This window comes from Phasianus colchicus, chromosome 13 (assembly GCF_987193195.1).
Source record: "Phasianus colchicus chromosome 13, bPhaCol1.hap1.1, whole genome shotgun sequence".
Classification (NCBI taxonomy): Eukaryota; Metazoa; Chordata; class Aves; order Galliformes; family Phasianidae; genus Phasianus; species Phasianus colchicus.
Window position 1 is genome coordinate 19493397 of NC_143448.1, and position 27377 is coordinate 19520773.

General features: G+C 48.2%; 1 protein-coding gene across 6 annotated transcripts in view; it reads left to right on the forward strand.

Annotated features, from left to right (window-relative positions):
- The window catches only part of ZFHX3 (zinc finger homeobox 3), a 512524-nt gene that overhangs the window by 39719 nt on the left and 445428 nt on the right, over positions 1-27377 (forward strand). The gene's annotated exons all lie outside the window — the stretch shown is intronic.

Below are 27377 nucleotides of genomic sequence, written 5' to 3' on the forward strand. Positions count from 1 at the left end.
TGGCTCAGAAAGAACTACAAATGCTGGGAAAACTATCTCAGTAGCCTGGGAAAGCATTTCCATTGATTTTGCTCATGCTTGCAGTGCATGCTGTCAGAGCTTCAGCATCTTTGTTTGCATTTAGTGGTGTTATCCTCCTGTTAGTTGTTGGGAAGACTGCTGATCTAGTTGCTGGAATGTTGCTGAAACTTTAATTCTGTGGATAGTCAGAAGAAATGGACTCAGGTTAACTTGTGAGATGCCAAGTTCTGTCCTTTGAGAGCTCTGCTGCTTATCTGGTTGAAGATATGGTATTACATGGGAACATTCCTCGCCAGTTCTCTCTTTATCAGGGTGAGAAAGTGTTCCTCTTTCCTGTAGGCTTCAAGTCTCTATGCTGGTGGTTCAGGCCCTGGTCTCTCTCTTGACGAGTGCATGGCCATGTGGGACATGCCAGTTTTGCATGTCTCTGCTATGAAATCTGTCTGTTCCTCCTGCTGCAGCAACTGTGTGGCACGGAGAGGGCAGGGAGGGGAAGGTTCACTTCTAGTTCTGATTCATCACTTTTATTGAGCTTAAATTCTTTTGTTTTAATGCACACTTGATTGAGCCAGCATTTATTGAAACGTTTATAGTTTGTAGGAAAAAGAGACAGTTGAAGAAAGAACAAATGAATCTAATGTAAATCAAATACTTAACGCTTTTATAGAAACTACAAAGCCTTAAATGTGTATTCTTAATGGTAATTTTACAAAACTCCACCAGGCATCTTCAAATGGAGGTGTGACAGTGATTGTTTCAGTCTAGAGATGGCTTTCCTTTCACATGCTAATCATCTGCTCGTGGTGATATTTCTCAGTGTAGTTGCAGTCAGCAAATTGAATAATTTATGGAATGAATTTTGTTGTAAATTTATTGTGTCACAAGCAGGTTGTAATTTCACTAACAGTACACTTAAGTTATTAAGTAAAAAAAAAAAAAATGTGGTTGATAGGATGGTGCATTTGGAGGTTCTCTTGCTCCCTCCCCAACTAGTTCTCATCTTGTATATTTTCAAACAGAGTATTTACCTAATTTTTATTCAGAATCTGATCTGAGTGAGAGGGGACATTAACATAAATGGGTTTGCATTTGCACACTATTGTTGAATCTGGGAGTCGTAAACAAATTACAGAAGATTTTATATAGACAGAAATAGCATTAAAATGGCACAGCTCCGTCGCTGTGCTGCTTTCCTTCCGTGTTTGTTTCTGAGTAATTGTCCTCTGCTTCCAAATGATGAAGTGCTGAAGGTACAGGCAAACCCGCAGAGAGCAGAAGCGGAGCCTTTTGCTTCTTCCTGAACTTTGGTTTAAGATAATTGGAGCCATTGCCATGCAGCTGGCTCTGTGCTGAGCTGTGCAGGCAGCACCGTGCCTGTGGGGTGGCACTGCTGTGGGTCCTGCTGCTGCCAGACCATGGAACGTTGCTGGCAGAGGCTTTGCCATGTCTGTGCAGGGAAGGGGAGGGTTTGGTTCTGTCATGTTTTTATCTCACTCTATTTTTTTGTGCCAAGAATACCCATTTTCCCTTGGGTTGCACTGATACTTTCTGTCATCGTCAACAGCAACTGCATGGTGCTCAGGTGGATGATGATACGTGGAAATGTCAAAGGGTTGGTCTCACAAGTGTTGAAATCAAATGTAAGAAAAGAACATCATACATAGACTCTTTGTTGGCAATGGGAAGAAAATCCATCCAAATCCCTTTCTGTTCCTGTGCAATGGTTACTTACCGACTCTTGCTATCTCATGCTTGGCCCTGCTTGCTGTTTTGCTGAGCAGTGAGGTGCTCAAGCGTAGTTGGGGTTCTGTCCTGCAAAGTTCTGATCGGCGTCTGCAGGAGCCATACAAGTTCTGTTGTGCTCCTTCAGCCTCTACGGAGTCCTAGAGGTGCTCATTGGTGCGGCTTGTGGAGAGGTTTTGGCTTCTGTAACCTCAAAAGGGATCACTTGTTTGAAGACAGATGTTACAACTGTCTGTAGCTGCAGCTGTTAGTCTCAGGACACTGGCATTTTGGGAAAGGGCTGTTCTTGCATTCTTTTATTCAGGCAAAAAGGGTACAAACCTGTTTGCATCACTGCAGCTCTCTTAAGGTCCTGGCTGTCCTCTCCTTGCTCTTTGAAGCCCACTCTCTGCTCCCTGCCCTTTCCTGCATCCACTGAAGTTTCCTATCTGTGCCCATCACACTCCTCATGCCCAATTCCCATTGCGGTGGCAGGGGAGGAGCCACCCTAGCGGTCACTGGGGAACCTCACACTGGGAACACTGCTGTTGCTGTAGTGTGCAAATAGCAGGAAGGCAGATGGGTTGCAACTGTTTTTATACGTGTAATTACACAACGTAATCACAGAATCACAGAATGGCCAGGGTTGGAAGGGACCTCAAGGATTATGAATCTCCAATCCCCCTGCCACATGCAGGGCCACCAACCTCCCCATTTAATGCTAGACCAGACTGCCCAGGGCCCCATCCAATCTGGCCTTCAACACTTCCAGGGACAGGGCATCCACAATCCCACATAAGCACACTTAATTACTTAAATGAGCAAAATATTTTTGTGTATCGGTCTCAAATTGCAATCAAAAATTCTTGGGGGGGGAGGAAGGGGGCCGACATAGAAAAGACTTCTTCTAAAGGATGCCTCTAAATGCTCTTTTCCCTTAGGCACAGAGGTGACATGGGGTATGGCACCCAGAGGAGCAGAACTGTACAGCAGAAGCGTAGGTTTCCTTGTCTCAGGTTGTAATGGTGATTTTGAGACTTGCTGTGTGGCAGATAAAATTCAGGAGGTGCTGCTTTCCCTCACAGATGTTGCAGGCAGCAATAGGACAGGTGCTTAGGGCTTTGTAACACTTCATGTTCTGCAAGTCAGTGCAAACCCAGTTGCAATTCTCACTGCGAGCTCTTCACAGCAAGGGGAGCAGGGTGTGCCTTGGTTCTGTGCTGGGAATGCTCCACTCGGAGGTCCAGGGCTGCTGGCAGGCTGTGGCACACTGTGTCACACTGCGGCGCTGGAAGCGGACCGCCCTGAAACCTCCTGTGCCATCAGGTCACCAACCTCTGGGTACTTCTTCCTGCTGCTGTGGATTTCAGCTAAAATTGAAAAAGCATTTCTACGTTTCATTCCTCAGATGAAATTCCTGTTGGAAGCACTGTGCTGTAATTATGGTTGCGTGTGTTAAATTTTTAATTTGATTTTCATTTGTCTATTCAATTGATATAATTGATGTGCATCCCATCTCCCCCGGGGTGCAGGTTAATAACCTACTAACCTCGGCACAGGGGATGATAAAAGGATCCCACACCAGGGTTTAAGGAACCGTTTATAATACATGTTTTTAACAGTATCCTTATTTTTTGTCCCTCATAGCTCGCAGCATTTTAGACTTTCAAAGCCTTGGTAGGCATTAAAATTGAAATAATTAATGTTTTTAATGAAAGGAACCATTCATACCAGGCCTACAAGGAAGCCAAATATATTGCTGTTGTGAATATATCACAAAACAAAAGAGAAAAACAAAATGGACAGATAGAATCAAATTCTGTTTGCTGTCACAGCAGGCTGTTCAGGTTGCTTTTTGTTTTGTGTGTGTGCAAGCTGCAGAGGGGACATGCCAAGTAAGTAATGCCTGTAAGCCAGGAAGGGTGACGGAAGCAGGTAGAGCTGCACAGGTGATATAAGGCATTCACAAATAGTGGATGGCAAAACGAAAGGCATCCAGGTTAGGTAAAATACTCTGGGTCTGTTTGAAATACCTGGGTACTTTCCCCACGGTGCTGCACTGAGGATTAAGCACCCACACCAGGAGCTGCCCTTGTAGTGCTCAGGGACGGTGCCATCGCGAGTCCCAGTCCTCTGTGGGGCGCCATGAAGATCCAGCAGCATGAGCAGCAGAGCAGAAGCAGCCATTGGCTAGGGACCCCGCTCCAACAACCCTCCTGAGCCAGAGCCCTGGGATCACAAATAATTTGCCTTCCTGCTGAGGCAGAGCAGGCTGCCTTGTGGTGCCAGGGCTGCTCCTGCTTGCAGCAAATGCACAGAGTCACAGTGAATACCTGCCTGTGCTGTGGGAGAAAGTGGTGCCTGGTGGCCTTGTCCCCAGGGCTGCTTGGGCTCCCGCACACAGCAGGGCGCGCACTTGGCCCGGAGTCAGCTGCTCTTGGTCCTGGGGGAGCGCTGGTGCTGCACAATCTCTTCCTCAGATGTGCATCTTTTGCTCTCAGGTAGTTAGAGTTTGGCATAAACCCTAGGGTGCAAAGATTAATATCTTTTCTAAACCCATTAAATTAATTAGAAGAACACATTGTTTTTAGCCTCTGCTTTGTGCACACTGCAGGACAGTCCAACAGCATGCTTTGCTTTCCAGTTTTCTTCATTTAGAATACTGTCAATCCACAATGCTTTAACTTTTTGCCTCTAAAATGAATTTCTTTTTACTTATTAACATTGATTTTTTTTCATTTCCAATCATGTTGCCAGTTCCCCCACTTTGCTTGCTTTCCTCGCTGTCCCTCAAACTTTTGTCTCTTCTTCCAAACGTACAACACAGCATCACTCCTCTTGTGATGAGGGCAGCCTGGGCTCTCTGTTGCATGGAACCTCTGCTGTTGGGAGCGGGGCAGGGAGCTCTGGCAGTGGTGTTGTGTACAAGGGTGGCCATACTGCCACAGGGCTGTGGGAAGTTGTGGTGAGGTGGGTTGGTCTCTTCTCCCAGGTAACTGATAGGACGAGAGGTGACGGCCTCATGTTGTACCAGGCTGCATATTAGGAACAATTTCTTCTCCCAGAGAGCAGTCAGGCAGCAGCACAGGCTGCGTGGTGGTGGTGGGGTCACCGTCCCTGGGGTTGTGCCGGAACTGCAGGGTTGTGACACTGAGGGATGTGGCTATGGGCATAGTGGGATGGTTTTGGGTGGGACTTAAGGTTTGTAGAGGCCTTCTCCAAACTGAATGATTCTATGATTCTCAAACTATCAATATACCTTCATGGAATGATCTGATTTAAACTTACTGTTTAATTGGCATTGATGATTGGCCCCTGAAGCCAAGACCATGCCTGCAAAGAGGTAATGATGCCGTCCCAGTGGGTGCAGAGCCTCTGGCAGCCCCGTCATGCAACATCCCTACTAACACACAGAGCATCTCCATCATGTGGCTGTGCCCGGTGAGAAGTGGGCATTTCTGACCAGTGTTCTGAACAATGTAAGGCTTTGCAGATTGAATCTGACATCTCAAAGTGCACCCAAAAGCTGACAGCCAATGCGGCAGTAGGAGTTAATAATACGTGTGAGTCTCCTGCCACGTCCTAAGGCTTTTTTCTTCAATATTATTCAAAATTTAGGCACCTTTCATATTAATTAAATGGTAACTTTCTGTATCCAGTGATCAAACTATCCAATAATGCTTGCTCAGAGCAATCAGAAATGACGAAAATAAAGTACTAATATAATTTCAATGTGAATGATTTGATCCCTGGGGTTTCTATCATATTAAACAAAGAAACAAATTAACCAGTGACCGAATTAAGTGGAGGAACTTGCATTATGGACAGGCAATAGATTTTTTTTTCTTTCTTTCTTCTGTATTTAAGCTGCCAGCTATTTTCTTGCTTCAGGTCCAGTTCTTGTGTTTCCCCAAAAGTTCCTAGAAAAAAATCCCGCTGCCAGTGCCATTACTTATGCTGCCATGTAGCTAGGTTAAATATTTATTTTACAGGAAGTCTAGTGAAGAAAATCAGAAGGGGAATTTTGTGCGCTGAATGAGTGCTGGTTGATGCAGTGCCGGTGACTTGGCTGGGGATTCCATTGCTGCAGGCTGCCCCGTGTGTCCTGGTGTGGCCACACTGTGAGGTCTCCCCAGATGTGCCCTGTGCCCTCTGGGCAGCAGTTTCCAGTCTGAGATGAGGCACATGGGCCTGATCCTTCACACGAGCCACGGCCGAGTTCCACTGCGGGTGTTTGGGGCAATCCCATGCGGCACCTCTGGGACTGACATCCTCTGGTTGTGCTGGTCAGGAATATAGATACAGATCTGCAATAGATATAGATCAGGAATACAGATCTGCTGTGATAGAGCAGCAGATCACAGAATCATAGAAGGGCTTTGGCTGGAAGGGACCTTAAAGATCATCCAGTCCCAACCCCTGCTGTGGGCTGGCTGCTGCCTGTCAGATCCATGCCACAGCTGGCCCAGCCCAGCACAAGGCTTTGCTTGCCTGCTCAGATGGTCTGGTCACACGTGTGTCCTTCTATCAAAGATACTGTTATAACAGAGGGATTAATCAAAAGTTGGGCTAAGGCGACGCCTGCCCGCTCCGGTCGGCCTTTGGTTTCAGCAGTTCTAAAATAATGGGCAGCATCTTGCTCTGCACTATAAACATCTGGTTGAGGAGACTGAAAGAATTAAATTCTGAGCCTGAAAAATGACACGTTGAGTAGAAGCCCTACTTTCATCTCTGCGATAATGTTTTTAGGAGAATACGCGCAGTGTCTCAGCGTTAACATTCTTTAACTGCTCCTCAAATTACTAATGCTTCACGTTGCTTTAATCCATTCTGCTGTAATAGCTTTATTAGATTAAACTCCCTGCTGAGCAAGTGAGGAACAGTGGGATTATCGCACTTCCCTTTGAACAGCCAGTAAAGACAAAATAAATGGTTAACAAAATAGAACAAATTCAGTTTGCAGGTGATCTGTGGTTCTCAGCCTCATGGATGGTGACTGCACACAGTCTCTAAGTGTCCCTATTATTCCTTGCTTGAAAAAACACCTTTTTAGCAGCTTGGAGGAATTCCTGAGGTTTAAAAAAAAAAAAAAAAAAAAAAAAGTCCTAATGGAATAAAAGTTCCCTTTTCCCCTTTGGATGTGTTGCTAATTGCATCACACCAACTGCAGGGACAGTGTGAGGAAAACCTGAAACTATATTAAAAAAAAAAAGTTTTTTTTAGCTTCACTTTTGACTAAGCCGTAGGTACAGCAATAACAATCCTTTATCAAGTGTCTCCCAGAGTGGTAACTCTTAATGACTGAGGGTTTTTTTTCTTCTTTTTTTTTTTTCTTTTTTTGAGTAAATCTAATTAACTATTTGAAGTATTCCATCAAGAGGCTCACGGTTACTATACACAAGCAGTGGGTGGCTCTTCGAGATTCTCTTAAAAACTCAGTTTCTTCTCAGCATTCTCAAAATCCTCGTCTGCTGGCGCAATTTGAATTTTGTTATTAGTGACTGCTGGAAATCATAATTCAATAAAGACTAACTCATTTAAAAATGCTCCATGCTGAGCGTGCATTAGGTAACTTGGGAAACTTAGGAGACACAGAAAAACATACACTAATATTCAGGTCTACACAGGAAATTGGTATGGCACTGAGCAGTTTGAAGGAGGCTTTTTGTATTTTTTTAAGAAGCTGCAGAAAGGTTGGAAGGAATGCAGCCTTTTTCTGGTAAATCTATTCCTTCCCTCTCCCCGGCATTTTTTCCTAATGCGCTGGCGGCGGGCCAAAGGAATGCAGCCCACAGCCTGCCAGGGGACAGTGGAAATGCACACGATAAACATTGCTGTCATCATTTCAGAGATAAGTAAGAAGGCCGTCGTGTTTCTTTTCTTAAACTCCTAGCGTGTCCCCTGTTATTTGTCTCAAATGAGTTTGGAAGTTTTAAGTATCCCTCGTGCCCCATCTCTCCTATTCCCTTTATGGCAATAATATTGCGGCCATAGAATATATAGTCTGGCCGTGGGGGAATGGGCCTCCTCCTCGGGTTTTTAAGCCACATCTGCAGCTGGAGTGGGAGCAGCCTTTGAACAGTGTCGGTGCGATGAAGGGATGTCATTTCCCGCAGTGAATCCTTCACAGGGCGCTGTGCCATCCGTTCCGTGCCGTCCGGCCGCTGCTGCTCTGCACTTTGTTTGCTGCTCGGGTTCACTGTGTGCAATACACAGGGGTATTTTTTCCCAATTTCTTTGCCCGTGAGTTATTTCATCTTCAGAATCACAACATTTCCTGCTGATATCAGAGGTTTCCATTCTCCTCTCCTCTCCCTGTTCTTTCTAGCTGTTTTCAGACTTACATACCCTTCTGTTTCCCACCACCGATGCCTTTCATCCCTGCTCCTCTCTTGGTGCCTCCCCCATTTTGATCCCCCCACTTAGCCAGGGTTTGGGAAACAACTGCCATCTTCCTCCTGTTTTCCCTCCTTTGCCGCTTTGCGGTTTGATTGAGTCTCTTTGTCTGTTTCCCCCTTCTTGTTTTTGTATGTTTTTTCCCCTTTTTAAGATCGGACTCAGTGATCGATGCCCCTTTCCCCCTCTGTGCAATGTGGCAGCGCTGCCCTGAGGCAGTGGGGGTGGGTTTGGTGACCCCGCAGAGGGCAGAAGGGCACAGAGTGTGCAGGGACCAGCAGGGCCGTGCCCATGTGAGGGCAGGGGATGAGGAACTGGGATGAAGGCAGAGTGCCTGTGGAGCCAAGCAGGCACACGTCAGCTTGGAGGCCAGTTTTAGGTTGTTTACCTCGGAGATAGCTTTGGAAAGCTTGGGACGCAGTGTGCCGTTCAGCTCGATGCTGCACTTGGGCTGTGACTTTCTAGATGCTGCTTTACCCATGTGACCCATTGCTGTGTCCGCTTGGTGGCAAAGGAGCGTCTCCTGTCCGAGGGCCGCTGCTCTGTGGGAATGTGGCATCGCTGCTGAACGCCACGCGGGGCGCTTGGGGGAGGCTGGGCTTTAAAAAGTTCTTTTGCTTTCGTCCTAGTATTGATGGTGCGAGAGAAGTAGGTAACAGCAGGGAGAGTGTCAGACCTTCCCTCCGCTGCCCGTCTGCCCCGTGTTTGTGCCGCCTTTCATTTTCTGAAGTGTTACATGTGGATTGAATGTGTCTTTCTTCTGCGGCTGAATGAAAAAGGGAAAAAAGCACAACCGAGCCCCAAACCAAACAACGTTTCTCCCCCAAGGCAATCGATAAACACCCGCGAGCCGCAGCTCCAAGCGCCCGCAGGCAGCGCCCGAGCAGCGATGCGGGCAGCCCCGCTCTGCGGCTCCTTGCCGCTCCGCCCCTCGCTGCGGGACGCGGCTGCCCCCTGGCGCTGTGCGGGCGGTGCGGGGCCGCGGAGCGCTCCGCTCGGGACAGTCCGGTCACTGCGCTCGGGAGCCGCTACCGAGGGAGGAGAGCGCACGTGGAGCCAGGCGTGCTGCGTTTTACTGGCGCGTTTGTTTTATGGCTGGGTTTGCTGAGGGCTGCGGGAGTTCTGTCGGCACGTGCTCTGCTCAGCCGCCGCAGTCCTCGGGCTGCCAAGTGCTGAGCCCCGCAGGGGAGGTGTTGAGTTCGCTCCGCACCGTGGGGCACCGCAGAGCCCCGCGCTTCCCTCGGCGCGCCACCGTGTGCCCAGGTGTCGCCGGCGGCACTGGGACGTCTCCGGCTCGGGGCCGGGCAGTGCGCAGGTATTGGCGCTGGGATGAGGGTTGGTCGTGAGGTGGTGGATTAGAGGACAACCAGGCACGGATTTGTGTTGTTTTGGAACCTGGGCTCTGGCTCAAGGCCGTTCTGCGCTTTCCTATAGGTCCCCTTTGTAGAAATCGGTTTCACAGTATGTTGTCCGTGGAACCTAAGAATGAATGAAGCAGGCTAAGAGAGACTTCTGGTTTGCTCAGTCCAGCTCCGTGCTGTGTTCTCCATCAGCTGCCTCTTTCTCCTTTTAGATCTGCTGCTTTTCATCCTCACTGTCCCTTAGCCTCCACCTTTCAATGATTCTCGTTTCTGCAATGCTACACACAGATCTCTGGGTCTGGTCACACAGCCCTGCTGGGATCACATGTCCAACCCAGCGCTGCCTTCAGAAATCTGCCACTATCCCAGAACACTGTTTTGAAGAGCGACTTTTGTTTGTGTTTTTATCCGTGTGCGAGGGAGGCTCGTGTTGCTGGCTGCCCTGCAGTGCAGGGGTCCCTGCCTGCGAGTGGGAGCTGACCTGCTGCGAGATGTTGGTGTGGGCTGGCCCTGCCAAGCAGAGCTGCCTTAATGCCATCTGGTTTGTCTTCGTGGAGCAGCAGACACATAAAGCTGCGCAGTGAATCTCTGCGTGTGTTATGGCAACACTGTGGAAACGTTTCTTAGCAGGGAAAAAAAGAAAAGCATTTAATTTTCTGATTTCTTGCTGAATATGGAATGGAAAATATGTTGATTTAACTCTAAAAAAATGCACAATTGGTGTAGGGGGGGAAAGTAAGAAAGAATGAAATCCGTTGCCATATCTAGTTTCATTAGTAAACAGTAAATGGAAAATGACGAGCAGTTGGGTTTCAAAGGGCCGCGATGCCCCGCGCTCCCGCAGCCCGTCCCGCACGGCCCCGGGCGGTGGCGCAGGGCTGGCAGCCCGTGCCGTGGCCCCGCTGCCTTTCTGCTCCAGCAGCTTCCAACATGACATCTCCCGGCCGGCGCCTGTGTTCCTCACTGCCCTTTCACGGGATCTTTCTGTTCCAAGCTGTAAAGAAGGTTAAGAAAGGAATTGTCTCTATTATGGTAATTAAACTCCCGGGAAACAGCCTCATTAGACTAATAATGAGTAAATACGGTGGCAGCGCGTATTCCTTGCCTGGCAGTGGGGATGCCCGGTGCCCGCTCCGTGCGGGTTCGGCCCCGCAGCGCTCAGCTGCTCCCAGGTGTGCATCTGTGCTTGGCTGTGCGGATGCTCAGGGAGGTGCGCGTCCGCGTTTTGGTGTTGGTGCAAAGCAGAGCCCCTGCTGTGCTTCGTGCTGCCTCGGGGGGGTGACGTTGCCTGCCGTGTTCCTGGAAGCCAAACCCCAAATGCAGGCGCTTTTCAGCCTCAGAGTTTATGGGTGTTCAACCTTCTGGCTTGCTCAGGCTGCACTGAAGAGAATTATAGAACCACAGAATGGTTTGCATTGGAAGGGACTTCTATAGGCTGCCTGGCCCCACTCATGGCAATGAACGGGGACACCCGCAGCTCCGTCAGTGCTCAGAGCCCCCCTGGCTGCACCCGCAGCCGCAGGGAGCGGGCGTATAAAATATACAATGTAGTTAATGTATGTAACAAAACCTCTGTGCTCTGCTGCAGACACTGACCCCACCGAGGCTGGGCGCTCGCTGCCAATGCTCCTGTTGCTCTGTTGCCTTTTCAGAAAGCAGATTATGAAGGGAGAATGAAATTAGCAGTGAAAGTATTAAAATATTGATAGCAATCATTCCGCGTCCTGGCTTTACCATTTAATAATTAATTTTACCTTGAAGGTTGGTGTATGAGGTGGACTCTGCTTTGCCTTGCCTTCGCTCAGCAAGATGTTTGAGGATATATTTTTAAACATCCCCAGACCTCAGCACACAGCTCTCACTCTGCATGGTTAGCAGTTGGGGTTTGCTTTGTGCAGGCAGGAGGGGAGGCGACCCCGTTCCACCTGAGCCCCCCCATGCTGTGCCCTGCATGCCCTATCCCTACAGTCCCTGTTGCCTCCTCACCCCTTTGCAGTGCCACACACAGCGGTGAGCTCAGTGCTGCTTTGGGACATGGCTTTGGCTCAGCTCGGGAGCTTTTCTTAAACGTATGCATAAGTTTCATCATTTAATAAGAATATTGGCACAAATACAACCCATACATAATTTTTTAACGGCACAAACTTTTGAATTTGTTGTGAAGAATTTATTTATTTATTTATTTATTTATTTATGTGATGCGACTTTAGTTTTAATGTAAGATTCAGGTGTGGAAATAACTGTGCCCTGTGAGTACCGTGTGAGCCGTGCAGGGAGCATCCCAACAGCGTCTGCCAGACTGGAGGTTGGCACTGGGAACTCCATGCTCCTCTTGGCATGGTTTAACAGATCCTTTTTATTGTCTTGAGGGTAAATGCCTCTCATTTCTGAGCTGACAGAGCATACATGTCGTGTGTTTCTCTTAAAGTGGCTCTGATTTTAAATGCCTGCAAATGTAAGAAGGCTTCTTCACACTGTGCTGGAGATTCAGTGCTCGTGCTTTGGAAACAGTGTCTTTGGTCAATTTTAGCAGAGAATGCTGGAAAAGGAGCATTCTGTTGTAGCCTTGTGAAAAATTGAGCACCTTGGACTCTTTTAAGACACAATTAAGAGGGTTGCAGCTTGCTTCTGCACATTGCTCCCCACCTGAAGTGCTGGCACAGCTGCAGGGCAAGTACATGACTTCTGGTTCTGGGGATCCTTGCAGGGGATGTGCATGAAAATGTGGTCCCCTCCCCATGGGTGGGCTCTGCAGTGACACCACAGGGTCCTTTGGGCCCGAGAGGAGAGGAGAGCAGGACTCGGACAGGGGATGTTGTTGTGGGTGACAGAGTGGTGCAGCAGGAATGGGGCTTGGAGGAGCTCGCTCCCAATGACCTCCCACCCCATTGCAGGGTATCATTTCCTGCCGAAAATCTCCGCACAGCATCCATCTTTGTCCCTGTGATTGCAGAATATCTGTCAGCATAGCATGATCATATTTGTGTGTGTGACACGAAAGCGATCAGTGTACGGTATCCAAAAGGAACAGCTAAAGAGGGATTTTCTGCCATATTGTATGGCTGTCTCTGTCTCATTGCTGATACACACATCATGGGAATACCCGCAGCATGAGGTGGCACTGTCCTTCGTCACCACGTTTGTGATGGAACCAGGGCAGCTACAGCAGGACTAGAGCCAGGCTGGGGCAAAAATCCGAATGCCCGGAGCTTCTTGCTGGGCCTCCCCCAACCACAGCTGGTGGAGGCTTCTCCACGGGTGGCCCTGGGACCACTGACTCCAGAGGGGCCCAGCGCAGGAGCAACATCTCGACAGCCTGCCTTTGGGCTCAATCCCAAAGGCTTAGGGCAGTGTGCTGTCTTGGGTCTCCTGGCCAGGAGGAGAGGGGCTGCTCTTGGGGGGACCGAGGGTGTGATGTTGATGGGAGACACTTTGGGCTGGAGGAGGCGCACTGCAGCCTTGACACTGCTGCTTGGCACCTGCATGGAAACGTCTCAGCTGTTGTGTAGGGAGGCTGTGGCTGTATGGACAGACATGGAGAGACTTGTGGGTGTGCCTCATCTGCCTGATTTGTGAACAGTGAGATTCTCCTTCACGAGTAGCACTTATCACTGGAGGATACTGTAGGGCACTCCGGATAGGGTGGTATTTTTAATGACTCATCTGGAGTGTGTCTGTGCCGCGCTGTTGGCACACTGTGGAACACCGGGGCTGCTCCCAATGGCAGCGCTGTGCTGTGCTGTGCTGTGCTGTGCTGTGCTGTGCTGTGCTGTGCTGTGCTGCCTGTTGCACGCCTGGCAGCCGGCTGTTGCCTTCCAGTGCTGACGACTCCTGCTCTGTGCAGACCAACTCGAGAGGAGTTAATGGAAGTGCAGAGAGCTTCAGCTGACAGTGAAGTGAGGACAGCCCCATAGAGAGCTGAGAGCTGGATGTCACTTGGAAATGCTCAGGGAAAGTTAGGACATGGTGTATATCAATTCTCAGTTAAATCCTTTTCTTTCTTTTCCTTTTTTTTCTTTTCCTTCTGGAAAAGATTCTTTCCACAGTAGCAGCCGTGCAGCTGTTAACTAATCCCATAACAAGTGGCATTTAGGCACACATTTTCCAAATTAAATATGCTTGCATGTTGGACTGGTTTCATACCCTGTAATACAAATACTTTCCCTTCTGGGAAAAGGGAAAAAAAAACTAGAAGAAAGATCCTCCCAGGCCCTGGGAGAGTGGAGAAAGGGGTGAGTGTGAGTGTGAGTGTGTGGGGCTGTGCTGGCAACGGTGTGGAGCTCAGTGAGGAGTGCGGAGCTGCTGGAGCTCTGCAGGGTGATCAGAGACCGCTCATGCTTACATCATTGGTTGGGGCGGTGACATTCAGGGTTGTTATTCGGTCGTGCTCCCGTGGCTGTGTTTTGCTGGGAGGTGTTTGGGAATTCTCCACCGTGCTTGCACGTAATCTGAAGTTGCCCTTCTGTTGCATTTTCTCCCTGGTCGTTCGGATAATATTTCAGATCCCGGATGCGGTCTGTGTTCAGATTGGGCACAAGGGATGGCTGCGCCTTCTGCTGCACCCGAGATGGAGATTTCTGGGGGCGTCCGTGGGCGCTCGCTCCCCCCAGCTGCCTCCCGCACGTTTTTGAGAATCCCATACCAAATTTTTCAGGCTCCCCTCACGGGCCAAACGCATCGTTTCCAAGGCAACCTTTAACGGGGAGAATAATTTATCGATAACGTAGGAAAAAAAAACCCCGCGCTTCCTCGCCCCCCGCTGCTCGGTGCGCCATCTGAAGGCCGAGCGCGCCGGGAGCCGCGCTGGGGTCAGGCCGAGCTCGGGGTCAGCGCCGCGGAGCGCTGCCCGCAGGGGGCGCTCGCTCACCACGGACCGCCGCCGCGCTGCGCCCCGCGGGACCCGGCGGGAGGAGGAGGGGACGGGGCGGGGCGGGGCGGGGGGCCCGGGGTGCCGCGGTGGCCCTGCGGGAGCGGCACGCGGCCGCGTCGGAAGCGCCCCGCGGTCACCGTGCGCCGTTCCCTGTCCGTAAGGCGTCGAAGGCTGGAAGCGTCCCGCGGTGCGGTCCGTCCTCGTTGTGCCGTTGGGTTTGGCGACGCCGACGCCGCGCACGCGGCCACCTTCCGGGGCGCTGCCGGAACGGCGACCCGAACCGTTCTCCGTCGCTAATGAGGGCCGTGACGCTGATCTTCAAGTTTCCCTCCGCTACTCGCTCTATTCTCTCTTTTCATTTATTTTTCTCTGAAATGCGTTCTCGTTTTCTTTTAAAATCCAAGCATTTCAAAATGGGAACAGAAATTCTTTTATTCTGCAGAGCAGGCTTCCATTTGCTGTATGTCACTTATTAAAGTAAAATGATTTGCAGCCAATCCCCTTACATCAGCGCAAGGTGCCTTCGCTCCGTGATGAGGAGGGACGGGAGGGTTATGGTGACAGCACATCTGGGGCACTCCGCTTTGTTTTAATGCGGGCAGCGCTCCGGGGCTGGGCCAGGTGGGGCCACGGCTGCAGCCAGAGCACTGTGGGGTCAGCCTTGTGCACAGACACAACGGCAGCCGCAGCGCTCTGCCATCGGCAGCACTGACTGGTGTTGCACTGCTTGGAGGGAAGGCCTGCAATTTTATTTGGGCCGGCTTTCACTCTGGGTTTGAGAGATGCAGCAACCCGCCCAGAACTGTGATGGTGGTGTTTGGGCTCCTGCTTCACATCAGCACGGGTGTCTCAGGTGTTACTGTCTGTTGGCAGGTTTGTGGCAGTCTTAAGAATTTGGCTCAAGTTAAAAGTGGACTCAGAACTGTTCAGTCTCATTGTGGCTTTTTCATAACGAATTTAAATTGTTTTAACTAATTTTGAGTTGCAATTTTACAGTAACGTTAAAGCTTGCTGAATTTGTCCATATCTGTGGTGTCGTGTTGTAAAATGGTTGTGGATTAACAAGAGGAGTGGGCTCATTGCAATTTTGTGGTGTTTCTTCATTCTGTACAGAAAAAATAGAGATGAGCAAGAAAGCAAAGGGGGTTGTTTCCAACTGTACTGCTTACTGCAGAGCAATTTTGGTGTAACAAATGCACGTACACTCGTCTATCTGTGCAGCAGTGGGATCCCCGGAACCACAGCACAAACAGCGCTGTGTCTCGTTAGATAGGTCTGCTGCAGGATCTGTTCCTTCATAAATGGATTCCTCATATTCAAAATATATCTTTGTTTTTCTGTTCTGCCAAATACGTTGTTCTTATCTTAACACGTATTTTAGTCATGAGAGAGTATACAATGTGACTGCAAGGGCTGACTCCTAAATAATCATAACATGAAAAATGGAGATCAATTCTGAATGCCCATTTCAGTGCAGATGGGCCCAGCAGGCAGAAGCGGGGCTCTGGGCGGCCATCCCTGGGCGCAGGGCACAGCCTGGCCGCCCCGCACTGCCCGCAGTCCCCGTGCTGTAGCTGTTCCCATTCATAAAATCTTTCTGCTTCCTTACATTGCAAAGGCAAACGCTGGTGTGCATCAGAAAGAAATAGGATCATAAGCAGAACCTATTCATCAAGCCCCTTATTTCCTGGAGTTCCTTTTCTGATCCCTATTGCATGCAGTGCATTATATGTCAAAATCTTTTTTTCCATATTTTGTTCTGTCATCTATTAACCATTGGAATATTTTCAGTGTGCTCAAATCCGCCGTATTCAGGAAATCCTGCCCGGCGGGGCTTCGTGGAGCAGGAGCTTGTGGCTCGGGGCCTAATCCTCACCATTGTTTTTGATGGCAAAATGAAAAATTGAGTTGTTCAAACTCGTTTGGTCCCAGATCTGGGACTGGAGCAGCCAGCGGGGCTGTGGGGGCTGCAGGACCTGGTGGATGTGGCAACAGGCACCGCAGTGTTGTGGCTGTTGTAAAATGGTGGAGTGTAACCGGTGCTGCCTTCCCCGTTTGCTCCATCCTGTTTCAGTGGGGCTCCAATAGATTGTTTATTTGTTATTGTTTTTAAGCCCTGCAGTGGTTAATTTTATTATTTTATTTCAACCTGTGGTTTGCACTGCCGATATTTTTGCTGCAGTTTTCCCACTCCTTCCTGCTCCAGGTCTCCCCGCGCTCCATGGGCTCCGTTTCCCGGAGCGGTGCAGGATTACCCGACCCACAGCACTGCTGCTTCCTCCAATTGTCTGCGTCTCTCAGGGTCCTAAATCCATCCCGAATTGGTTTCATTGCTGGCAGATTTGTGCGTTCCATCTTGTTTTGGGACCCGGCTTTCCTATGAATATCTCAAATCATTTTATATTTTTCCAAGCAGAAGTTTTATTACATGCAGACAATCTGTATATGACTGGCGAAAATGAGAAGATAAAGGCTTGATTGAAAACATGTCAAATTCCAGTTTTTGCCTGGGTGCAACAGAACGGATTTTTATTGTGTGCAGCACGGTGACAGAAGTGCTCCCATAAATGGATGGCCCCGCGCTGCCCCGCGGAGGAGCAATGGTTAAATTATGCACTCGCTGGAGTATGAAGGCAGTTCTTCTCTGCTGACAGATAGTTTGACCAGTGTCAGGTTATCCCGATGCGTTCAGCATACCTTCATTGCATCATAAATAAAGCAGACAAATTACTTTTTTTTTTCTTTTTTTTTTTTTTTTCCTGGGGTGGAATAAGCACCGGGAAGGGAGGGATCGGGGCTGGGGGTCTGGTGGTGAGGAGGGGGGGAGTGAAGAATTAGAAGGAAAAGAAAAAAGAGAGCGATCTTTGCAGACACTCTATGAATCTCGGCTTGGCAGCTGAGAACAATGAGAAAAGCAAGCAATTACCTCGGATCCTTCCCCTTACCCAGACATAGGAAATATATTCCTGCCTGCCTGCACCGTTTTTTTCCTCCCTCTCTCCCTCCCGCTCTTGCCCTCCCTCTCCCCCCTCTCCTCTCTTTTTTTCCCCTGTATATCTAATTTAATTCCTGGAGGAAGGCGAGGCAGATGTAACAAAGGAAGGAGGGCCGTGCCAGCGGGCCGCTTCCCACCGCAGGACGAAGCCTTCTCCCTGCGAGCGGTGCCTTTAACAGCCGCTGCAGCAATGAAAAATGAGCAGAAAGGTATTTTACAGCTCCAACTCTTTTACAGATTTCTCCCAAATAAAGTGGTGTGAATGCTAAATCACCCTGTCCAGGCGTAGGAAGCTGACGCAGGCTGTAGCCTTAAGAAATCCATCCCTGAGGTGCAAATGGAGCCTTACTGCAGAATTCCCCAAAGTGCTGCTTTCAGTGCCCTCTGTATGAGGGCCTTCTGCATTCTCCCTGCATTTCTGTAGGATTTCCACTTTCTTTCTGATTTCCCCCCCCCTTTTCCCCAGTGATATTTGCAAGGCAGGCACCCATGCCATCCCTGCTGCTCCCACCATCCCAGCCCATCACAGTGCCACATCCCCTCGCTTCCCCATCGGGTTCCACCAGTGCCGGTGCCACTTTTACCGGAGGTATTTTGACCTTTTTCTTGCCGGAAAACTTTCACCCTGGGTTTCTGTGGGAGGTGGCTGTGGTCTTTGGCACTGGGACCAGAGGGGACTCTGCTCACTCCGGGCAGACCTTTACCTCCTGCTTTGTGTGACATCCCCCCACCCCTGTGCTGTGCTCTGAGCGCTGACAAATTGCCCGTTTGCAGTGCCTGTGCTGTTAGGAGGGAGCTGGAGCCACCATTAGACTTTTAATAATTTAAGATAAAAACGCTGTTCCTTAAGAACGTTCTCTGGCGATATTTTTACAGTCGGGGGATAGAAAGGGACATTATGGGAAATTTAAAGGAGGCTCCTGGTATTAAATCTTCACCTCTTCCCCAGATAGCGCCGCTCTGTAAATCTGCACAAGACCTTTGTTTAACCCCCCCAGCTCGCGGGTTTGCAGCGCGCGGCGCTTTGCATAATACCCTTCAGCATCGGCGATATTAACCTTGATGGCATTATTATTGCTATTTACAGTTCATATGCTGTAATGGTAAACCTGAATGGGATTAATAAAATAAATTAAGTGATGGAAATATTAATGCTATTAACAATCAGTAACAATGGTTGACAGCGTAAGGAAAGGAATAAGCTGCCGTTAGGCAGGCAGGGCAGAGCTTCCAGCAAGCACATTGCCGGCTGACACCGCGCTGTGATCAGCCCGAGATTCTTTTTCTTTCAAGCAACTTTTGCAGGGCCTTGTGCTTCTGGGGGCTGCACCCTGTGCCGGCAGCATGGCACGAAGCAGCTGCACACAGCTGGAGGGATGGGAGCACTGCAGCAGCTGCACAGTGCTGTGTGGGGGGACCCCGTGGTGCGTCGCCCCGACACCCCCAGCATGGGGATAATGAGGGGTCTGCTGGTTCTGGGCTTTTTGCTGTGATTCTCCCAAAGCCCATGAGAACAGAGATTCACATTTTTCTGCCTTTTTTTTTTTTTTTTTTTTCCCTTATGGGAAGGTTCCTGATGGAAAGGCTCAGGCAGCAGTGCAGGTTTATCAGATGTGACCATGTTTTGGCTGTTTGTGTAACAACACACTGCGTACTGCTCACAGGTCAGCTGCGAGGTGCTGCAAAACTGTTCCAAGCCAGGAAACGCTCCCCCTAATATGGTGGGCAAAGGTTGGTCAGAAAAAAAAAGTCACTTTTTTTTTTTTTTTTTTTTTTTTCCCTTTACAAATGCTTCTTACCAATCTCTTACAGCTGGCTAAAAGCTAGCTAGGATTTCTCACATGGAGGAGAAAAGTGAGACCATAAATAAGACAGGGAGGGATACCTGGAAGGAATAAAGTGCCCTCAGATATTAGGAACACTTTCTTCTCAGAAAGGCGGTCAGGTATTGGCATGGGCTGCCCTGGGATGTGGTGGAGTCACTGCCTGTGGGGGTGTTCAGGGGCACTGAGGGACATGGTCAGTGGGTATGGTGGGATGGGTTGGGGTTGGACTCGGGGATTGCAGGGGTCTTTTTCAACCTGAATGCTTCTGTGATTGTATGTAACATACCTTAGAAAACTTATTTTTAAGTATTAATCAACGTCTCCTAGGCACCAAAGACAGTATTTGAGAAATGACCAGAGACGTGTGGGAGGTGTCAACTCATGGCTATGAGGTGCCCCACAGAAACTCCCCACAGAGCTGCTCAGAGTGCCAACATATTGGCCCTGGGGCACTCTTGGAGGGTGGCGATGCCTTTGGTCCAGGCATTGCAGAGCGGTTGTGAGATATTAAGAAAATGCCTCTTTTAATTGATGTTGGCCATAATTATCTACTGGCCAATACTAGCATCTGAACCAGCATCATGGTTTACTGGAGGAAGGTGCTCTGTGCTGCCTCGTTTTCTCCTGGTGAGCTCAAAATGGCTGCGCCGCTGTGTAAGATGGAGCCTCCTTCTGTGAGATAGAAATGGAATTAGCAAACGTAAATTGTACTCCAGGCGGTGGTTCCTGCTTTATCTCACTGCGCTGCGCCATTCTCTGGGTGCTCCTCTCCTCCTGAGCTATTCCAGCCCCTTTGAGCACAGCAAGCAGTCATCACGTTGGGGTTTTTATCCACTGGTTTTTCTTGCACATTTCTGCTGCCATCGCAGGACTGCGAGGCTGCTGGTTGCAGTTACAGCACGCTGCTGTTCTGCTGCATGCTTCTGCTCTGAGGGCTTATAAAATTGCTGAGCAGAATTCACACCGGGGTGAGGACTGGCATAGAGATGTAAACTTGGGAATCATTTTTTTTTTCATGTTACAAAAATTTTCAAAACACAATTTACTGTATTATTTTTAACTTGACATCATTCTGGCCGCGCGTGTTCCTAAGCACCTTCCATTCCCATTTATTTTAGTGCCCACCATCTCCTAAGAGCAATTCAGCGCCTGAAAGGTTTGGATCCTTGCAGGGTTTTGTAAGAATAATGCCAGACACATGGGGGAGGGGGGTCAAACGATCAAAGCGAGCAGTTTAATATTGCTGCCTGAGCCTGCTTGGAGCGCGCCGTTCTGAGCATGGCTTTTTCCCCCCTTTACGCTGCCTAGAAGCGAGCCCTTGGGCACGTTACCTAACCCCAAATCTGTCTGTTCCATCTGGGAACGGTAACACCGTGGTGATAAGCATTCTGTAAGTACTAATTATCGTTATTATTCATAATTTGACTCCGAGTTGAGCTGATGTTGGGTGTAATTGTTTTTATTAGAGAATAATACTGGAAACAACCATTTGTAAGCCTCAGTAAATATGTAGAAACATTTACTCTTAAAGTTTCATGAAGCTTTTTATGATTTCAATACATATAGTGGTTAACATTTCTAATTAAGCTATCACACATGCCGCATATATTATGTAATTATACTCGACGCAGAAGGAGCAACTCTGAAATTACAAGACAAGGACATACACACAACAAAAACTTAATTAAAAACGTGAAAGCCGTAAGAGGCAGAGAGAACAACAAATTTCAGGAAATTAATAGTCTAGATTAAAAATTATTCAGTACCTTAACTCTAATGGGACACCATTTTAATATTCAGCATTCCATGTCAATATTGGATGTTTAAATCCTGAAATGTGAATTTCCATGCTTTTGTGACTTTGACTCACAATCTTAACGTCCTTTTAATGTACTTTTTGTTGTGTAAATCTGTGTAAGTACCATCAGCCATCAAACTTGACATCTGACGGCGTGATGTAGACCCAGCCTGCATGTATTAGGGCTTTTTGTGTTTGTGCAGTGGAACCTACTTACACAAATTCCATTGAAGGCATAAACCTGTTAAAGGAATACATTTTCTTTACACTGAAACAATAGACCTGCATCAAAGGAACATCCAGGGGAAGAATAAGTCGTTTCAAAAGATAAATTTCCTTTCCGCAAAAAGGCAAAATGCGCTGCAGGTCTGACCCGCCGAGCAAGGATCTGTTGGTTTAGCCGGGTGCTGAGCACTTCCAATTAGAATTCAGACGATCATTTAAAAATTATCAGGCAGGAATCCGGCCAGCACCTTCCGCTTTTAATGTTCTGCCATGGTTTGAGGTGATTTAAAAAATTTAAGGAAAATGTGAATGAGAGCATTCCCGGCATCCTTAATGCAGTTCTATTATTCCCACCCCCTGAACTTCAGCACATGGCTACCGCCTGGCTGACACACGGAATTACAACGAGCAGGCAGACCCAAATGATTTTTTTAAAATGAATTCAGGGTAAAAAAGGTATCACCCATCACCAAAAATCAGAGAACAAGAAGGGGGCTGAGGAGAGCGGGCAGCCCTGGCAGTGCAGGGCAGAGAGGCTTCACCTCGTGCTGGGGTCACTGCCCAGGACAGGGCTGCAGAGCCGTGTGCTCACAGCAGGGCTCTCCTGGAGCCGGGTCTTGTTGTGTCACCTTTTAGAGATGGGGAAACGATGTCTGCACTGCCTGTGGGAGGCCTCTGGGAAGCGTCAGGGGAAGCTGCATCAAGTGCTCTTCTGTGTGCATCCTCCAGAATATTCTTTCCGAGTGTACACTGGGGACTGCCCAGATGCACCTGGCCCTCAACAGCGGGCCATTAACCTGGTGTATGGCGTAGTGGCACAGCTGGGCCTGCTCCTGGGAGAGAGCTGCTCCTTAACTGTGTAGCAGGAAGAGTTTATATTCCAGAGAACGCAGTGGTGAGCACTGCGCCGTACATTCTATCACAGAACCACAGAATGGCTGAGATTGGAAGCTACCTTAGCAGTCATTGAGCTCCAACCCCCCTACCATAGGCAAGTGCCAGCCGTGAGATCAGGCTGCCTAGGGCCCCATCCAACCTAGCACCAGCAGTTCTCTGGCATCCTGTGCCAGTGCCTCACTACCCTCTCAGTACAGGATTTTCTGCTGCTGGACCTTCTTGAGGCCCACCAGTGGTCCTGTGTCTCCTCTACAAGGAGAACCTCTTTGGGGCTGCTGGCAGGAGGATGGCATCGGGTGCTGCTGGCAGCCTGCTACCCTGTGTGACAGGTTAAAGGCGCTCCTTTTCCTGGATGAACTGGAAACAATATACTGTTTACCTGCCTGACATACTTGAACTCTAAGTACTCTTTTATTGGTATCTGCTCTGTATTTGGCAGTCTTAGCTGGAGTTTTGGCCAAATTCTGCCCATAAGTAGATTCATTGCTGTCATTTGGATTTGTAGTGGCAGAATTTGCCCATTATTGTGTTATTTTAATTCCCTCAAGAATCTAATGAAAATTAAGTGAAAAAATAAGGCTTTCTGTATTCTATTTTCAGAATGATGGATTGATAGAAGGACAGGCGACTCAGAGTTGTAGGCTGAAGATTTCATGCATATATACATAACAGATATGGAGACAGAATTTTTCCCTTATGGCAATGGAATGGTTTTGATAGTCTTCATTAAAATAGATTTCAAAATACCATTTGTTTTATGTTTAAACCTTAAATTAAATTTTTCAATAATAAAGTATGCTTATTATAACCCAATTCTATCAATCACTGAAATGAACAGCACATTGGTGGGTTCAAGCAAGTAAATAAATGTGTTATTTTATTGCATGTCAGAAAGGTTTATTGGGTAGAATTCTTCCCTCTGAACTGCGGGCCCTTGGCTTCAGCATCGCCCTGAGGAGCTGTGCTGATGTAGGGCACTGATCCAGGTCTGGGTGGCAGCAGGGACGAACCGCTCTGCCCTTGGGAAGCCGAAGGGCTCAGAATGTCGCTGAGCTTCTCTGCATGTGTGGTGTTGGAGATGTGTCCAATACGTGGTGTTGCATGAGGACTTTTCTGAGTTCTTGCTGAACATCGTCCAGCTGCTGCGTGTGTCTGGAACCACTGTGACATTTAAACTGATTATTTTAATAAGTGCTCGAATAAGAAAATAGATTGAGATAAGATCCACATAGGTCACGTTCTGTGCTGGAAATAAGCATGGAAATGTGGAGAGTACTGCTTTGTGATCACTTCAGGGATTTGCATAGCAAAGGTCTTGGAAACTTCTTCCTTTGTGCAATCAACAGCTGTGCACAAAAGGTGCCTCACTGTGTGTACCATGGGGTCCTTGGGATGGGGCAGGGTAGCTGGGTGAGCCTGCTTCATGTCTCCAGCACTGGGCCATGTGGTGGGCAATGACAATGGGTGCAAAACGTATTCTCACCACTCCATCTCAAAGTAAACCAAAAACTTTTTTACAAGTTTTGGTGCAGTTTTATTCTCATTTGCTACATTCCTGCTTCATTTCTGCTCCTCTACTCCCCAGGCTCCCTGTTCTTTCCCTTCCTGTTTCCAGCTGTCCATCAGCTGTCCTGTTTTCCAGCAATTCCTCTGTGCACTTCGGTACAAAGTGCCCTCGCCCTGCAATTGCGGAGCATTACCCGGTGGGCAGCAGTGCATGCACCCCGCTGCCCATCGCAGCAGCGTAGTTCCAATGGCCCCACTGCAGCCTGGAGCCCAGCAGCCGTTCCTGGCAGCTATCAGAGGTCGTGGAGCACAGCCCTCATTAACTCGCAGCTGAAAGCCAGAGCACTATCTGGTAATGCTGTGGCCGGTGAAAGGAGACCCAAATAAATCAACGTTACAGTAGCCTGGAGAAGAGGTCACAAATCTTTTTGAAGAAGAAAAGAACCACTTCTGTCCACCACTGAAACATGAACTTCCACATGTATCCTGTTATAAAAAATGAATTCCACGTTGGAAAAGTTATCAACATGTTTGGGCATAGCTCATGGCAGGGAGCATTACTAACACTCAGATGACACCTTCCAGATGTTCGTCACTCCACAATGAGCAGAGCTGTCAGGGCTGTTGCCACTGCACAGAGGTCACCGGGCATCAGATCAGCAGCAGATGGGCACCGTTGGGCTCAACAGAGGTGGGGACATGCTGCCAGCTGAGACAGGTGCTGAGCAGCTCACGTTATCCATCATTATACGGCAGAAATGGTTCCCTTCTCCAGTCCATGGTGCAGGCATGGACCTCCAGGCACACGTGTGCACAGCGGCACAAGCAGCTTGTGGAAGTGGTGATGTAGCAGATCGTCAACTGCCATAAGTGTCAGGGAGAGAAAAATGGCCACGACAGGTGGAAGTCTGTTCCCAAATTAATGGAGAGCATGAGGTGAGTCGTAACCTCACACATAGGAGCTGTTTTAGTTACCGGCTTGGTTCCTGCTGTAGAGTGGTGAAATCAAAATCCCCCCATTCCCATAAACACCCAAAGGGCCGTCCCAGCCTGCAGACCATCACTGCAGGGCTCAGGTGTGAGCAGAAAGCTAAGCAAATGTTTTCTCCAGAAAGATGAAGACAGAAAGCGCATGTTCCCAAATGACAGGTGATTCTGTACGATGTTTTGGAGATGAAACACAAACAGCACAGTTTACGTGGATCTTTTGTTTTACAGATGCATACAAGTGCTGTGAGCAGCTACTGGGAGCCCACAGAAGGGACTGGCTTTACTGTCTGAGCAGAGCTGGCGAGAAGGGGCGTACCAATGCTATCAAGAAATAACCTAATGTCTCGCTTGGACGGGCAGTGCCTGGCCCTTTCTCTGCCTTTTTGTCCCCTGAGAAGTGAAAGAACAGGAGTTAGTTTTTAAGGGGAAAAAAAGAAAAAGACAAAGTTTAGATTGACTTTAAGCCTTCAGCATATGCCTAAAATCAGCATTCCTCAAATATGAAAATTTTTGAGTGCAATTTTGTCGCTCTTTAAGTTGTCATTAATTGTGTTTTGCTGTTTGTGACTCGAGGCTTATGATGTCATTTCATGTTTATCTGTGAATGAACCTGGGTAAAACATAATGTGAACATGACAAAGTGTGATGGAATGCCAAAAGCTAAGGAGAAACATATGACTTCTGGATTGAATACCTGCTTTACCCTAGTATCTAATAAGAAAAAATCTGGGATGTGGAAAGAGGGTGAACAGTAAGAAGAGAAAAAAAATTTGGCACGTCTTTTGTTGAAACTCAATCCTCTCCCTCCCTACTATGCCCAGAAACCATCTGCAAACTTTTCAATCATTTTTTAGGATACAGTGAATTTTATCATAATTTTGTCAACCAAAACCATATGTGCTTTTTCTATTGACAACATGGAATAACAAAATCATATTTGTTCTGACCACAAGGCAGGTAATAAATAACTGCGGACACACTGCTACAACTTAAGGTTTTTCAGAAAAAAAAGTACTGAATATTACTAAAAAATTTTATTTGGGAGGTAAAGTAAACTTCTGAAGAGAAAACCATCTGAGAGAAAGCTTGTGGCTCAATAACTTTTCCCTTCCTGCTAGACCAATCCTAGCTCGGTGTCCTGAGGCCATAATAAAATGAGATCTTCCACAGCCTGCCTGTGTGTGCGTGCTGTGAGTGCCCGTGCTGTGAGTGCCCGTGCTGTGAGTGCCCGTGCTGTGAATGCCACGCGCACGGCAGGAGCGGCCCCAGCACTGTGTCAGACCTGCAGACATCGCACACGGCCATTGCTGCTCATGTTGGCCATTGCATGGAGGGCTTTGGATCTCTGAAGTGGGAAGACTGAATGGGAACAGAAGTCATTTAGGTTGTGCTTCTTCTGAATGCACCAGCCACGAAGCATCTTCCCTCTGATACTGGACAAGCAAAGGAGTGACCAGGTTATGCTGCCGTACCCATGCAAACCCTTCACACTCGAGTTCCAGGGCATCCTGCTCTAGGTGGGCTTTGGTGACAAACTGCAGTCTTTCATTCTCTGGGTCTAAAAGCACTAAAATGTCATACACAAAGAGCTGCCCAAAACTGCTGTAGAGAAAGTGTCTTTTAATTTTCTTTTTGCAGAAGTTCACATGAAACTTCTCCCTGTGTAGGGACGTGTGTGTGTGCATGGAGCAAGCTCAGCTTCCTATCCCCACATTCAGGTGAGGAACATGGCATAGGTATTTTAATGGTAGCTGTTCCCACTGAGATGTTACCAGAGGAGCTGGTAAATTCTTCATCTCAGGCTATCTGTAACCTGGGCAGGAAACATCCCTGCTCAGGGCTTTGACAAGCCTTAGAGCTCAAAGGATGAATATTATTAGAGTGTGGCTGCAGCAAAGTTTGGATCAAGTGATTTAAAAACATCTATGAATCCATGTGTGGACAAACATATGGTTTGAATATGATTATATGTATTATATTAATAAACATGGGATTGTTATTGTGTTAACGGTGATAAACAGTCGTAGCTTTTTATAGTAGTGCCTCATTAAGGTTGACCTGGGGACTTGCTTGGATCTCTGCCACTTGACTTTGCCCCATTGCCTTTACCTGTATGTTAAAGTGAACGCAGAAAAGCTCACACTCTGCTGCAGGGCTTCCGAGATCTGATGATGAAAAGCTACAGACAGAATCCCCCTGTTAGCAATGTTATCATCTCCTCTTTGCTGTATTCATTTTAATACAGCACTTCCTTGCTTGCTGTCATTAGCTGCAGCAGAGGACTGTGCCGTATTGTTTTCACTGTTGTTTTTCTATAACGAGTTCAACAGAAGGACACAACCCTGATGGATCTACTGATAAAACCATGCGTATTCCTTGCACCCCCAGACTTCAGCCTGGATGTGGCCCCGTGGTGTTGGTGCTGGGAGACGGAGGAAGGCAGGAAGCATGCCTTGCAGCATCCTTGGTGTATGAGGCAGAAAGGAGAAGGGAGAAAGTCAGATAATATGTCAGCAATTATAATGATAAAACAATTAGTAGACTTCACAGGTCTTTAAAGTCTTCCTGCTAAGGTTCTTGATGATCTTAACAAATAATCAATTAAAGCCGACTGAGATTAGTGAGTATTATTACCCTGTTTTATGGATTAGGTGACTGAGGCACAAAGGGATTAAACTCCCAGCCCTGTATTCTGCCCAGGTTATTCTGTCCCTGCTCCTGCCCCAAACCTTCCTGAGCATCACGTGAATGCCTGCACACAACAAGCCGT